The 16,491-nt window shown below is 41.6% G+C and overlaps 1 long non-coding RNA gene across 1 annotated transcript in view; it reads left to right on the top strand.

The window, feature by feature from the left end:
- Positions 1 to 16,491, top strand: part of LOC132383452 (uncharacterized) — a 151,356-nt gene that overhangs the window by 114,615 nt on the left and 20,250 nt on the right. Inside the window, exon 8 of the long non-coding RNA XR_009508689.1 lies at positions 7,037 to 7,135. This is a non-coding gene — a long non-coding RNA (uncharacterized LOC132383452). The remainder of the gene's footprint in view (positions 1 to 7,036; positions 7,136 to 16,491) is intronic.

Genomic DNA, 16,491 nt, shown 5'->3' with positions numbered 1-16,491 from the left:
ATAACTGCACCCGGACTTAGGAACAGGAGGTCCCGGGTTCGAATCCGGCTGGCTCCTTGCACCTGTGGTGGGTTGAGCGTCGAGTTAGCAACTTGGATAAAACAGACAAGCGCTAAAGAAGTGGCAAGTTGCTGCCAGATGCAGCCCTTGAGGTGCTGGGAACGTTTCAAAAGATGTAAAAATAATCTAATATTGGGTTTTGAGCAATGAAAACAAACTCCTCTGATCCAAATTTCAAAATCCGTATATCCAAAATAAACCTATGCCACCCACTATAATTGTGAACACAAATTGGAGTGATGACTGGCTAAATGCATATTCTGCTGCTCATCCATATATAAACTTTGCAGAGCCTGTACGGGCATTCTTTAACAAATGAAGCAAAATGAACTTCCTTTATTGTTTAGAATATTTCTTTGAAAGTTTGTTTATAGCAATTGATTTTCTCTAAACAGGCAAAAGATATTCATCCCAACGGATTAATGCGGCGTAATTATATATAGGAATTTCCATGTTGGTTATTTGCAATTCTGTTTATTTGTGGTGTCTGTGGCGCTACTTGTAATATACCACATGCTTTTCCAAAAGCAATGAGCACCACTCAATATATTCTTAATATTCCTTAATATTTTCATTTTGATGTAATTTGAGCCCTGCTTTTTAAATATCCGCTCTGTAATAATGTTTAATTTCAGAGGTCATTCAGCAGAGGAGTATATTAAAGCTTATAAAACTCATTTTCAGCCTGCAATATCAAGCTGTGATCAGGTTAGAAGGGCAGCATCTGTGAATATTTCATCTTTTATCATGCTGATAATAAGAAGGTGACAGAATTGCATTATTACAATGAGATAATGCTCATTTTGCCTCAGCAGCTGGAAGCCAAGGCCCGTGTTACTCAATAAAGGATTCCAATAAGAAAGCAACTTTACGCAGAAGCCACTGTTTTATATTGTGCTCTGATGAATAAAAGATCTTCGGCTTGCAGCTCAATGATGCTGATAAAAAAAAGCAAAGGATAAATAAACCAGATGTGAGCATGACCAACCCTCAAAATAACTGGAAAAAAAAGGGATGATAATTTAAATAGTCATCTCAAATTATTATTGAATAATTAACTCAGACAATTAAAGTGAGAACTTGGTGGGACTGCGACTTAAGGTTTGTTAAATAACATACAGGCACCCAAGGTGCAAGCTCTTAGAGAAAAACAGAAACCTGGTGTGGATTTATAACACTTCAAAGCACTTTCAAAACACCCCGATAACATCATCAACCATAAAACAGTGCAACCAAACAAATAATAAACAGTTGTACCAAAAAAGTTATTTACAGTCCTACAATAATTTCCAGATGTTAACTAAAACACACGCAGAACTATTGGTAAACAATGACTTTTTTAATTCTTTCACAACTTAGGGGTTCTGAATGGGTATGCAATGAGTTAGGGATGATGAGGTTAATTATGATAACATGATATTAAATAGAAAGTGCTGTGGTCTTTCCATAGCGCTGGAGAATAGTTTTGGAAGCACTGTGAATATTTTGGGCTTTAGATGAATAAAATGCATGAAGAGTAGTAGAACCTCGAACAATTTATTCAAATTTTTCTACTTAGTGGATCTCCTGCCCCTGCTTTATTGCAGGGTTCCCAACCTTTTTTAAGCAATGGACCCCTACCATTAACCAAGGGGCCCATAGGCCCCAGGTTGGGAAGTCCTGCTTTATTGGCAATATCGGCAGACCAAAAGTTTAAAGTGGCAAATTTTCAATGCAAGTGAGACTGAAATTGGTTCTAATTGACTTCTGTTGTTCATTTCTTCATCACCTTCATCAAAAGCTGCACAGAGCATTAGAATCCAAGTAGCCAGGTTCAAGCGCGTCTACTTAGACAGGCACGTTTATCCCGCCTTTGCTGGTAAACCAGCTATCCCTATTGCTCCATCTGCTCACCTCCCCCTACCGATCGGCACGGGCGGCACAACATTTCATGGTGGCAGCGACCCCGGTTCAATTCCCACCGCTGCCTGTAAGGGGGTTGCACATTCTCCAGTTTCCTCCCGCAAGTGGGTTAATTAGTCATTGTAAGTTGTCCTGTGATTAGGCTAGCGTTAAATCGGGGGTTGCTGGGCAGCATGGCTCAAAGGGATGAAAGGACCTATTTTGTGCTGTATCTTAATAAATACACACACACACACACACACACACACACACACACGACTTCATGCCTATGACAACCCTTTAAAATAGTTATCCAATTGGTTCCTCTTCCCTGCTCTTTTCCCATAATCCTCTAGCTGTTTTCCTTTTAAGGTACCATCCCGTCACTTTTGTTTCTACCATTTTTTTTTAAAGAGCATATTTCAGTTCATGACAAATCATGAAAATGGCATGCCTGGAAACTGGGGAGTGATGTAGTCTGGGCTGTGACTGCCATTATGGATTGCAGGAGAGTCAGTGTTCATTCTGGAGTGCTCAATGAAGGATAAATTAGAGGAGGTATTATTCATTCGCTGCTGGGAAGTGGACTTGAATTCATCCCAGATTGTCATATGGTAAATATTCTATTTCTGCCAAATTGAGGGGTCCTATTCTTGTCCTGTCATGGAAGGTAGCTATCACTGTCAAGGCTAATAATTAATGAGCTCCCTCCTTGAACTCAACAGTCTGTGTGGTGGAATCTTTCCCATCCTGTTGTTGGATGTCCAAGATTTTTGACCCAGTGACAATATAGGAATAGTGATATATTACCTAATGCAATGGTGTGTGCCTTTGGTAGGAATTTGTCAGAGGTAATGTTACCACATGCGTTCAGCCCTTGTCCTTCGCTGAGGGGAAGGGCAGTTGATGAAGTGTATTTAGCAGAGGCTACACATTGCTGTCACAAGATGGCTTTGGTAGCGAAACTGTAACTTCAGGGTGAAGATTAAAGTCCTTATCAATGGGCACGGTGAACTTTGTGAATGTTATAGGAATTGCATGCATTCGGACAAATAGAGAGTATCTTATCGTACCCCTGATTTGTGCTTGTTCCATAGTTGAGATAACTTCAACCAAGGGTTTAGTAAAGATGCTAAACCCATTAACTCCAATGGGCCAGATGTGATCCTGACTTTATGTGCTAACTGTGTGGAGTTTCCATGTCGTCCTGTGATTATATAGGTTTCCTCTGTGTGCTCCAGTTTTCTGTTGCAAAGACCTGTGAGTAGTGAGATTAAATGGCCATTGTAAATTGACTCTATTGTGCAGATTTGTGGAAAACTGGGGTAGGGGGAGGGAATGGATGTGGCTGATGCTCTCTTTGAGCCCAGTGCTGTACGTTGTATCTTCTGCCCAATGGGAGAGGGGGAAGGGAGAACGTCCAGGGTCGGTGGCGTGTTTGATTCTGCTGGCAGCTTTATCAAAGCAGAGATGAGCGTAGACAGGGGTCCAAGGAGGAGGGGAGGCTGGTTGCTGTGATGTGCTGAGTTGCGTCTACAGCTCTGCTGTTTCTTGCGGCCAAGGGCAGAGTGGTAGCAATAGCACACCATAATGATAGGATGCTTTCCGTGATGCATCGATGAAGATTGGTCAGGGTCAAAGTGGACATGCCAAATGTCTTTCATCACCTGAGGAAGTCGAGGTCCCGCTGAGCTCTCTTTGCCATGGTGTCAATGTAGTTAGACTAGGAGAGGTGATGCACTTCAAAGATCTTGCAGTGCTCAACTATCAAATAGTTAACTATTATTAGAGCTTTTTTTTCTGTATGAGACAGTATGACAACATTTATATCTCAAATAACTACTGATTTTTCAAAGGTACATTTAATGTCAATGTATACAATATACATCCTGAAATACTTTTTCGTAAAACATCCACAAAAACAGAGAAGTGCCCCAAAGAATGAACGACAGTTAAATGTGAGAACCCCAAAGCCCCCCCCCCCAGCTCCCCCCCCCCACGCGTAAGTGGCAGCAAGGCAACGATACCCCCTCCCTCTGCCTGGCAAAAAAAAGGTGCACCCGCTACCAAGCACAAGCGTAAGCTAAGTGATAGCAAAAACACAGACCTTGCAGTTACCCCCAAGACTATTGCATTTCATCCGGTGTTTGACAAACCACAGGTTCGCTTGTGTTCTCTCTCTCTCTCTCTCTCTCCCTCTCCCTCTCCCTCTCCCTCTCCCTCTCCCTCTCCCTCTCCCTCTCCCTCTCCCTCTCCCTCTCCCTCTCCCTCTCCCTCTCCCTCTCCCTCTCCCCCTCCCCCTCCCCCTCCCCCTCCCCCTCCCCCTCCCCCTCCCCCTCCCCCTCCCCCTCCCCTCCCCTCCCCCCTCCCCCTCCCCCTCCCCCTCCCCCTCTCCCTCTCCCCTCCCCCCTCCCCCCCTCCCCCTCCCTCTCCCTCTCCCTCCCCCTCTACCCCTCTCTCTCTTTTCCCTGTTTTCACAGCGAGCAGGAGACATAACAACAACCTGCTGGTTTACAATGTTAAAAAGTCTGTTTCGTCACCTTTTACGATCTCTGTGCCCAAAGATCTCAGGTCTTCGGACCCACAGCAAAAGATTTTCTAGCCTCCCCGATGACAGACGAGTCTCCTGCCGTGACACTGACCCTCAATCCACCCGTCTCCAGAGCCCCGAGATCTTAGCCTTCCAAACACCAGGCCCCCTCTCAGGCCGAACCCTTGGCATGCCGAACAACGGCCTGAGAATGGGTCCCATTCCCACAAAGAACCGAAGTCTGCGTGTAACTCCAGGTCAGGGTCTTCAAAAGAACCCTGAACGGGAAAAACAAAGAAATTAAAGATGGAAATAGAGCTGTTTCCGAAGATGCAGGCAAAGGAGTCGCCGTTTAGAGCCATCTTAACTCTGCCTCCATAATCTACTGAAAATGTTGACACCTCCTTAACAAAGACACTTCCTCTGTATTAATCACAGGAATATATTTTGGCTGGCCTCCAAGTTAACTATAACTTGGAACTATGTTTGTAAACATAGACATACCATTGTGTACACATTAAGAACCTTGCTAGGCTGGAGAGTCATGTGGTATGCCTAGTTTTCAATGATCTACCAATTCCATTGAAGGGCGGTTTGCAGTAGCAAGAGCTTAACGTTTCTGCATGGCAATGCTTTAGAAGTTCTGCCCTGCTAGTAAATCACCACTTTTTTGGATACGTGTTCTGACTTTGTCCACACTTTCCACTGTCTCTGGAAAGTAGCTAAGCTAATCAAGGACCCCTCCCACTCTTTTCTCCCTTTGGGAAGATGGTACAAAAACCTGAAAGTGTGAACGACCAGACTTGAGGGCTGTTTCTGTCCCACTGTTCAACAGACCTCTCATAGTCTAAAACAGGGGTCCATGGGCCTGTTTGCTTAATGGTATTGGTTTATAGCAGAAAAAGGAGCCTAAAAGATGAACTCCTGAAATCTAATCTACCTTGTCGTGGCCTTGGCACAAATTTCTCTGAATGCACTGCACTTTATTTAGAATTGCAATGTTGTATTCTGCATTTCATAAGACCATAAAATACAGGAACAGAATTAGGCCATTTGGCTCATCGGGTCTGCCCCGCCATTTCATCATGGCTGATCCATTTTCCCTCTCAGCCCCAATCTGCTGCCTTCTCCCCGTATTCTTTCTATACTGTCTCAATGTAATCATGCCAGCCAACATTTGATATCCATAACAAAAGCTCATCATTGCATCTCAGTCCGCATGGCAACAATGAACCAAGATCCCTCGACATGGTGGATGACTTGCTGCTACTCTGGTCCGGTGAGATTTGGGGTGGCTGATGATGCCAATGTGGAAATCACAGATGGGCAGGAGGTGGCAGGTGGGTTGAGAGTTTGGGAGGAAGTAAGTTTCATCCATTGTCGAGCAAAAGCTGCTGAATACGCCCAAGTGCAGGTTTGAATGCAGAAGACTTTTATCCTCATGTGTAAATTTTATTTACTACGGTCCAGAAAGTTTGCTAGACAGTAAACATGGCTTAGTACATTCTTAAAACATCACTCGAGCCTCGTCGAACCACATGTTTCATTTCCAGGGTATTTTCTATGGATGTGTGGTGGAGAGTGGTATTGACAGGCTACTTTGTGGCCTGTTGTGGAAACGCCAATGCCCTTTGAACAGTGGATCCTACAGGGGGTTGTGGATTTAGCCTGGTACATCGTAGGTGGAGCCCTCCTGGCCATTGGGCATACCTATATGAAACGCTGTTGTAGGAAAGCAGCATCTATCATCAGAGAACCCCACCACCCGGGTCATGCTCTTTTCTCACTGCTGCCAATAGGTGGAAGGTACAAGAGCTTCAAAAGAGTTCAAGAACAGTTCCTACCCCACAACCATCAGGCTTTTGAACAAAAGAGGATGACTACATTCACTTGTCCATCTGGTGAGATGCTCCCACAACCAATGATCTCACTTTAAAGACTCTTGATCTCATTATTTCATGTTCTCATTATTTACTGTTATTTATATTTGCATTTGCGCAGTTTGTCGTCTTCTGCAGTCCAGCTGACCTTTCATCGATCCTTTTGTAGTTACTATTTTGTAGATTTGCCGAGTATGCCTGCAGAAAACTGAATCTCATGGTTGTACGTGGTCGCATGTGTACTTTGATAATGAAAATTTTCTTTGAACTTTGAGCTACTTTGCATAGATTTCTCCTGGATCCGCTTGAGAGAGTAGCAAATTGAGGATCCTTGAATTTTTCACGGGATTGGTTAGTTTTCCCCACGGAACTACACGTGTGTGGAAATCCCAGGTTGGCTGTCAGTTTCATGATTTTTTTTGGTGACTATGGTTTTACTGTCATTGCAACCCTGAAATACAGCCCTGAAATCTTATGTAGGCTTCTTACCCACTGAACTGCACCTTAATTTGAGAGCTGACCTCGAGACATGCAGAAACCCATTCAGTGTGGCGTGAATAAATTACCAGTTTTTACACTAATTAGAAAGGAACTGGTTCCTATCACAATTCCCTAACCTTACTAAACAATTCTTTAACCTTTCTTGACCTTTCAGTTGATTTTATGAATAATTTTCTTATTATAGCACTCCTTATGGATGATGTACTTTGCAATCTGAATACTAAATACCGTGTCAGCCTCAGAGAACAGCTCCTTCATGTGGTACCCAGGACAGAATATGCTGGTAAGAAATTATTTACTTGATAGGCTATTGACTCAGAATTTGAGCGTCTATAACCTTTAAAATAAACTACTTTGTGCAATGCAAAAGTCAGTGTTGGTTTGTGAAAGAAAATTCAGCAGGGAGTGATTTAGAACCAAGTCGCTAACATTATTTTAGATCCTAGCATGACCTTTCTTAACATTGTGTGCTTTCTAGATGAATTTCCTGTGCTTTTGGCTGTAAGGTTTTAGTCAGTGGATGAACATAATTTACTGCTCTTTTGAAGGCTCAGATTCTTGTATAGTACTGTGCTAAAGTCTTAGGCACATACAGTATATATTACTAGGGTGCCCAGGACTTTTGCACAGTACTGTAGTCATTTTATGTATCAAAACATTGCGATCTATATGAGTGATGATAAACCTGATTCTGATATAAGTCTCTATTGTGGACTGAGAGTGGGAAGGGGGCAGGGAGAGTGGAATCGTGGTTAGGAAAGGGGGAAGGAAGAGGGTAGGGAGCAGGAAACACCAGAGAGATGTTCTGTAATGATCAATAAACCAATTGCTTGGAATCAAGTGACCTGGCTTGCTGTCTCAGGGTTGGGCGTTCTGCGTCCTGTGCCACCTCCTGCCACCCCTGCTACCTGTCCCACTCCTTCCTGCAGTGTTCCACCCTCGCCATTCCCAACATCCTTTGCTCCCACCAGATTTACAAACTTGCTCTCTGCTCCACGTTGACAAATACGGTGCAAAGGTCTTAGGCACCCAAGCAATAGATGTGTGCCTAAGACTTTTGCACAGTGCTGTATATTAACATCGCTAATACAGGTGTTGTTGGCGCATGGCCAAGTGGTTAAGGCATTCATCTAGTGATCTGAAGGTCGCTAGTTCGAGCCTTGGCTGAGGCTGTGTGTGTTCTTGAGCAAGGCACTTAACCACACATTGCTCTGCAACAACACCGGTGCCAAGCTGTATGGGTCCTAATGCCCTTCCCTTGGACAACATTGGTGGCGTGGAGATGGGAGACTTGCAGCTTGGGCAACTGCCGGTCTTCCACAAAAAAAAACCTCCCTACGTATATTAACACAAAAATAGGTTTGGAAAGGGGTCAACTCATATGAAAGTGTTGAATAAAGGGTCTCCAAGTCTGATCAAATTTAATAGAAGGGTCATATATAACACTTCTAATTTTTTCTAAGTTTAAACATAACATAGTTTGAGAAAACCAATGAAATATGGCGGGAGGATTGGTCTCCTTCCAATTCAACAAAATTGATCTTTTAGCCATTAAAGTAAGAAATGCAATCATTTGACATGCTGTGGAGGTTAAGTGGTGTGGTTTTATCACTGGTAGACCAAAAATTGTCATAATAGGATGAGGTTGTAAATCAATATTCAAAACTGTTGAAAAGATATCAAAGATTTCTTCCCAATATATTCAATCAAGGTAGAACATGACCAAAACATATGAGCTAAAGAAGCGGCATCAGAATGGCATCTGTTACACATTGGACTTATATGAGAGTAATAGCAAGCTAACTTATAGGGAGATTCAGAGCTGGCGACACTAATGATCCTGTTCATTTTTCAATGTTATAAACAGCCCATGTTTCTTTTATTTCTGTTTTTTTTTCTTTTTATCTTAGTTTACTATTAGTTAGGTTAGTTTTTTTGGGGGGTAATAATTTTTTTTCTTGTTTTTTTCTCTATTTTTTTGTCCTTTTGGATAACTCAGTTTTTTCTTTTTTGTTAACTTTACATTTGTATTTTGAACATCGGAGGTTTATTTCCTTTGCACTAACTGAATATGTAATTATATATGTTTTCTGCTAGCAATGTAATTTTAACAATTACGTACCAACACTACGTATATCCATTATTTTGGTAACAATAAAAAGATTGAAAAAGCAAAAAAAAACCTTGCCCAGACTTGCGCTCTGGAAACTTTCCAAGGTGCAAATCCATGGTCTATCGAGACTAACGGAGGTCTGCACACACAGGTGTTGTAGCCCAAGGGAAGTTTGATTAATCACATCATAAAAGCAGTGGATTATAGCCAATTCTTGATCACTTTGTAAGTTATTCCTTTCTTAGGTAAGGTAGAGGTACATTTCTAAGGGAAGCTAAACACTCTTCAAAGTTTCAGACCTCCAATGAACTACAAACTGCAGCCAAGTTGTGAAGGGTTTCAGCCCAAAACGCCAACAGTACTTCTTTCCACAGATGCGGCCTGGCCTACTGACTGAGTTCCTCCAGTATTGTTTTTTGTGTGTGTTGCCCAATTATGAAGGTCTTCTTTATAATTAAATACACCATGACACAATATAAATAAAGCACAATTTTGTGGGGAAATTCTGTCAGGTTTGCACATAAGTAGCAATCAGTTTGGAATTTCCACACATGAATGCTTGAAGGCAAGTAGTTCCTGGCTACTATTTGCCGGGGTTTGACTGTACTTCAGAAACAGGCTTCTCCGAGAGTCCAGCTTGTAGAATCGGCTTGTCAAATCTACACTAGTTTAGACTTGCAGAAGTACGATCTCTTCCCTTCCTCTGCTAATTTCTTTCTCTCATTTTACTGCATGTCCATTTCAATGGGGAAGGGCAAGTGAGAGAGTTAGTATCAGAAATCGCAGATACTTTATGGTTTGAAATTTCAGTGTATTTTAAGCATTTTAAAATTTTCAGACAATTTTGAATTTATTTTAAAATGGTTTGATAGTTATTAACACCTCAGGAATGTTTTCTGGATGTTTCAGAGTGTCAGAAATGTTCATAGAACTTTGACAGGTTTGACAGCTGGCTAGGTTGAGAGGCATGATTTAGGTAGGTGTCAAAGATTTTTTTTATTGGTCTTTAGACGGTATTGGTTACGTTATCCCACCTCATGATGACATTTATGAAGACAACAAGGCCTTGCTCTGCACCTTTGGATGCCATCGAATTCACCTGGAAAATTTTCATGACAACATGTGTCCCAGAGAAGAATAGAATTCGTAGTAGGTTGGTATTGAGCATCATCAGCTCACCCTTTGCCACAGAATTCCTCCCTCCCATTGTCCTTTTACCAGCAGTCGATAGTTAATTAACATAATCATTCATTTCTAATGAGAGTTATTCAACCAGTTGTAAATTGGGGGACCACTTCGTCGAGCAGCTCCACTCCACCCGCCAAAAGTGGAACTTCCTAGTGGCCAAATATTTTAATTCCCATTCCTGTTCGGACACGTTGATGCATGTTGGTCCTCTTGTGCCAAGATGAGGCCACGCTCAGGGTGGAGGAGCAACACACCTTGTATTCCATCTGGGTAACCTCCAACCTGATGGCATAAATACTGATTTCTCTTTCCGGTAAGCAAATTCCACCCCACCCCACCTTCCTTTATTCCCCATTCTGATCTTTTACTACTTCTCACCTGTCTATTGCTTTCTCCTGGGTCCCATCCTCCTTTCCTTTCTCCTACAGTTCACTCTCCTATCAGAATCTTTCTTTTCCAGCTCTTTAACTTCCCCCCCCCCATGCCTTCACCTCTTACCTTCTAGTTATCCCCTTTCTCCTCCCTCCCACGTTTTTGTTCTGCCGTCTTCCCCCTCCCTTTCCAGTCCTGAAGAAGGGTCTCGGCCCAAAAAGTCGGCTGTTCATTCATTTCCTTAGATGCTGCCTGACTTGCTGAGTTCCTCCAGGATTTTGTGTGTGTTATTCAAAGCTGCTTTGTTGCTTGCCAAAACTTGGAATGCTCATCTTCTGAAGGATTGAAGAACCTCTCTATTCATTTAACAATAATCCTGATCTCGGGATGTTTCCTAATCACTTAGAAATGTTAATATGGAGAAAATAAGTTAATTTGTGCCAAGTTGCCACAAACAGCAATGTAGCCAATTACCATCTAAGCTGTTCTTGGTGTTCTCAAGGAATTAGCCAGGATATCAGAGATATGCCTTGTCCTTCTTTGAAACAAATGTTGCTTTAATTTTTTCTTTACAACAGCGCTGTACTTTTTGGGGAATGAGCGTACCCCCCTTTTCAAATTACATTTAATGGGACTAAAGAATTACGCGTGTGTGTGTGTGTGTGTGTGTGTGCGTGTGTGCGTGCGTGCGTGCGGAGCAGGATGGGGTGGTACTGAGCAAGGGGACACATTGTAGAGCAGTCAAATGTCAAATGCATTTAAAACGCAGCCAAACCTTAAGCACTGCTGTGGTGTAGTTACTGCATCTGTGCTGTATAGACATTCCATCTCAAGAATTTATAGATTGCTCCATTCACAATTCAATTTTTCAAGGCAAATGTAGTGTGATTAATGGCAGTCCTGGAGAAGACCCTTATACAGGAACACAGAGAGTCTCCATCAAACTGCCTAGAAAGGGAGATAAATAGAAGATAAATTTCAATAAAATGTGTCTGGGAATTGTTTGCTTCACACTCAGAAGTGCACCCCATTTCTTCTTTTCCACGTATTTAAAAAAAATTAAAGTTATTGAGGCCCTCTACCTGCTTGTGCAATCTGGCTGTTGTCAGTTAGTGACAGTTGTCATCGGAAAATATTGTTGTTCCTTTCCACGACTTGTGGCGCGTCAGGCAACAACCTTGCTGTTCCTTAGCATTTTCCTTGTCTTTTTTTTATGAGACTGTGTTGCTTGTTCGACACTCGACCCAGCACAGATGTTAAGCGTGCAAGGAGCTGGCCAGATTCGAACCGGGGACCACTCACCTCAAAGTCCAGTGTGGATGCCACTACACCACTGGCTGACAATTGGCAAATATACTTCTATGGAATTGGAAAACAATATGGGAAATAAGAAAATTCTAATATCCTACTGATAATCAGACATTTTATCTAATGAAACTCCTTGCTCTAAAGGTCGACTATGAGGTTTATCCAGTCCATTTCATCTCTAGGGATTTTGTTCTGCATATCTTCCCCTTATACCTTAAGGGTAATTAAAACAAAACATTTAAAACCCCAGCTCTCACTTTAATGTTGCAATGTTGTTTGCGGAAAGTATTCCTTGAGATTTGGCTTGTTTTTCAATAGCTTAGGAATTGTTGCATTTCACAGATGTGTTGTGGTAATATAAATTATTTACTTGCGTATCTTTCCAATCCTATTCCAACACAGATAATTATCCACTGCCGGTGCTGGCTGGTGGAATCTCTGACCTGCAGTACTGAAACAATTGCCTTTTAATTTCAGGTAAGCAGTTGCCCGAGTGGTCAGTTGATTAGCAGGGAAGTGCATCAACTTTCAAACAATTCCAGCATTTTATTGCATCTTTTTCCATGTTCTTGCATTCTCTTATTCCGTATGTTCCACTTTTCAGACTCAACCAATTTTCTGTCTAATTTTCTCCCAGCATAAGTAATGCGATTTATTTTGGTCCTTTTACAGCTTATTTCCTGTGGCAAATGAAAAATTAATGATCACAATAAGCCCTTCTCAACAAGTGGCAATTTGACTGATACAATATATTCCCTCACTGATTACAGCCTTGCTTGGTGAGATGTATGTTGAAGCCTGGAAATGCGTCTATTTCTACCACTAAAATACTGCAGAAACGTTTGATGAACAGCAGCAGAAAGTTACACATTCTGAAACGGTGATAATGGTTGAAAGCTTAAACTGAATTGCAGGGCACTTCAGGATCAAGTGGGGCGCAGAGGTGAATTTATTTCCTGCTGTAAAATCCAAGGAATACACCACCTTTTCAGATTTGAGGCGGTGCTCGTTAATAAAGTTATTTGCTGACTGTGAATTCACAGGAATGTACAATGTACACTCTTGACCCAAGTGTAAATATATTTTAAAAAATTTTCTGGGTTGGATATTCTGGTTATGAAATTAAGTGCTGTATCAAAGATCTGGTCGGACTATTTTGTTTATTAGGTTTCTGTGGGTTGGGGGTGTTTGCAGGAGAGGATCCTGGGTAAGAGGGCAGTTGCTTTGTCAAGATGAGCAAGAGCAGTAAGGTCTGGAAGTGGTTTGGAGCATGCCGTGTCAAGCAGAAGTGTTGACAGCGAGGGGAGAACACAAAGTATCGATGTAAGGCAAACTGGAAAACAATTTGGGACAGAAAATAGACATTCTAGGTTTTGTCATCTTCCACATTGTTATGGTGAATGAAAACTCAATGACATTTTTGGCATCTGCCCCACAAATCTGTCAGGAGTTGGAATTTTATTGGCAAATAAACCGGCACAGATGATCACAGAAATTTGAACATGTATTATCTTCAGGACAACTAGAGTTTCAAAGACACCTTCAGCTAATTTAAAACCGATCATGCCGGAAGCAGGTCCTGCCAATGGAATTGGCCACACCTGCAGAATAAATTGGTCACCATGGCGCTTTTTCACTAATTGTGCTCCCGAGCAGATCTTTGAAGTTCACCTCTCTCTTAAAAAAAAACCTGCTTCTTTTCTTTGCAACAGAATGTTTTAAGAAGCTTTTTAATAATCCTTTCTTAAAAAAATAATGACCATTTACTTATCCAAATATAACCACCAAGACTGTTTATGTATATTTTTAAAAGTAATTTATACCATAATTAATATATTCATATATTTAAAAATTAATAATTTACATTGTCAGTAGAATGATTTCCATAATATCCCTTTCTTATTAGTATTTATTACAATGCATATAGTTTTTGTCATTAAATATACCGAGCAACTTCTTTGGAGCATAATTATAACATGCTGTTTGACAACAGTGGAGTACAGAAACTGTTATGTACTATCAGCCAGAAACTGTTATGTACTATCAGCTTTCTGATGTGTCTTCGTTTCTGAGCCCTACCCCTCCCCAGATGAATGGGAAAGATTGCTCGGAAGTGTTCTTAAAATAATGGCATTTTCCGCCCAGTGTATAGTCAATACTTCTGCCCCCACCAGCACTGCTAATCTCGAACCTCCAATCTCCAACCTGAGATATACATTTGGCAATATGGTTATTTTTATATCTCAGCTCTGACCACACTCAGCTGCCATATTTCTAAGGTGACAGTATGTCAGAAGTATTAAATCAGCTGTGAAGCAATTGAGAATGTTAAAAAAATGCTACATAGGAGTAATTTGTTGTTCCTTTATATAGTATTGAATGCAAAATAGTCTGCGCGGCAGAGGTATTTGAAGAGGAGTCTCTGCACTCTTCTGCTAAATAAGTTAAGAAACGCAAACAGGACTGTTACATTGGTGAGAGAAAATAAGCCTCCAAGAGTTACGGTTCCTCTTGAAAACACAGATGAAGGAATTTGTAGTGGAAAATTTGATTCGAGAGTGCTGCCGTGAAGTCAGACCTGTAATATAATAAAGACAGGAAATGAGTGCAGACGTAAGAATTTTAATATATTACAAATATATTGCCGTTAGATTACCAGAGATTGGAATCCATTAAACATTCCAGGATAAAGTAATTAGCCTTTGGTTCACTAGGGACAAGTTAACTAATCCATCTGGAGTGGACCTCCATTTAAGTTGAGAAAATCTCATCAAAGATTGATCTGCCTGACTTGAAAGTAAGTAGTTGCCAGCAGTGAACAATTTTTACCCTCTTTGTCACGCTTAAATAGAGTGATGCCAACTGTTATAATCTTTTTGTGGTTGTTATCGCTCACTAGTTGCAAAAAAACAAGACGCATTTAGGAGCTTTAGTTTGATGAAAGTGAGGCACGTTCATTTTGGTTGCAATGGGAATCACAACAAGCTCACTTCAAAATTAATTGCAACAGTACAGTTGTCTTTGAAGGTCCCTCCTTCATCCTTAACTCCACTCTTAAACATGCTTCACTTGCTCATTTGTTGGTTACCTAACGGCATTTCTTCACAATGGGTTTTAGTAGCATCTTTGTCTTTTATTATTGCCGCCATTCCTGAGGCTTGGTATCAGGTTCTGCACAAGACATTACTACCGTGTGTGGAAATCTAGTGAGAAACAAGGCAGTATTCCAGTACTTGTCAGTTTTAAAAGCTTACAATGTGCACATGAATAAAATAAAGGTGGATTATCCTCAAAGTCCTCTGGCTGTTAATCCACTGATATCCAGTGGAGTCGAATATTCTCGTATTCTGTTTTTGCCAGAAATTGGCCTGTAGGTGGCAGTACCTGCTTGAAGCTCCTCTTCATCCTGCAACATCCAAGTGCATTTCTTTATTACTAATAAATTGTCAATACTGTAATTGAAAGAATCAAAGAGAAATCCCTCTTTTTAGCATAAAAGAGGTTCACTTGTGATTTGCAGTTATGGAACGTGATGTAAAATCTGACGCGTGGAAGCTAAGGGAAGAATGAGGCATGGAAAATGCCGGAAATACTCAGCAGGTCAGGTTGCCGCTGTGCGAGGGGAAACAGACTTAGCACTTAAACTCAAAACCCTTTGTCAGAAGGAGAGCAGGAAAGCTCATTCAGTTGCCGAGTGGGTGGGACGGAATGTCTATGATAGGACAAAACTGGAGTGCTCATAGGCTTAGACAGTTAAGAAGGTTATCTGACCCATGAGAGAGTGAAAGCATAGGCAGGAAAAGGTGTAGGAGCCGCAAAATGCAGGAAGTCAAGCCTTGTAGGTCAGGCTGAATCGGCCCTCCACTTCCAGAAATGGATGATTGGTATTGGCTGAGAAACCAAGTTAAGTGAAGCTATCCCGCCTTCTCTTGTGAGTGTCCTCGTTTTCTTAAGCTAGACAGATAGATAAACTCCGGTTCTGGTGTAGCTGCTGTTTTCTTGTTCACCAACACGTTCCGGTACGCAAGGAGATGATGTAAAAAGGCAGTACCTCTTGGCATTCTTATGAAACGTGGATTCAAATATTGACTGAAATTCAATTCGACTTCTAACAAAGCTTCCAACTACTAGTGACTGAATGAAACATACAAACGATATAAAATGGCTGACCTGACGGTGAAAGCTAATTGCTTAACAAGGCGATGATGAGTGTAACGCCTTGAAAGGTTCCACTGCTAATGTAATGGCCTCTCTTTAATGTTTCACTGCTGAGGTAATGGTTTCTCTGTAGCAGCAATGTTTGGGTTATGACTAGAGATAGCGGGGCTTTGGAATGTGCGCTATCCAATGAGAGGCAGATTGTTCTTTCTTGTGGGTCTGGGAGCGGGGATTTCGCGGTCTTTTTCCGGCGAGAGATGAAGAGAGAAGATGCGAGTGCAGAGAGTTGGTAGACCACTGGACGGAGTGGACTGGGAGCGGGGGTCTGAGGTCAGTGATGCTCGGAGGAGGTCGATGGGGAATGAATGGACAGGGCAGTGAGCTCCAACATGCACATCAGATTGTTTCATTAAAATGGGCCCTTTTTCTTTACTAACCCTATAGTCAGATTACGATTTATGAAGTTTAATCATTTAATTGCATACGGTGTACTGTCTGAT

The sequence above is a fragment of the Hypanus sabinus genome, chromosome 30, assembly GCF_030144855.1.
Source record: "Hypanus sabinus isolate sHypSab1 chromosome 30, sHypSab1.hap1, whole genome shotgun sequence".
Lineage (NCBI taxonomy): Eukaryota > Metazoa > Chordata > Chondrichthyes > Myliobatiformes > Dasyatidae > Hypanus > Hypanus sabinus.
The sequence above is the reverse complement of the archived record's forward strand: the minus strand, read 5'-3'. Positions and strand labels throughout refer to the sequence as shown.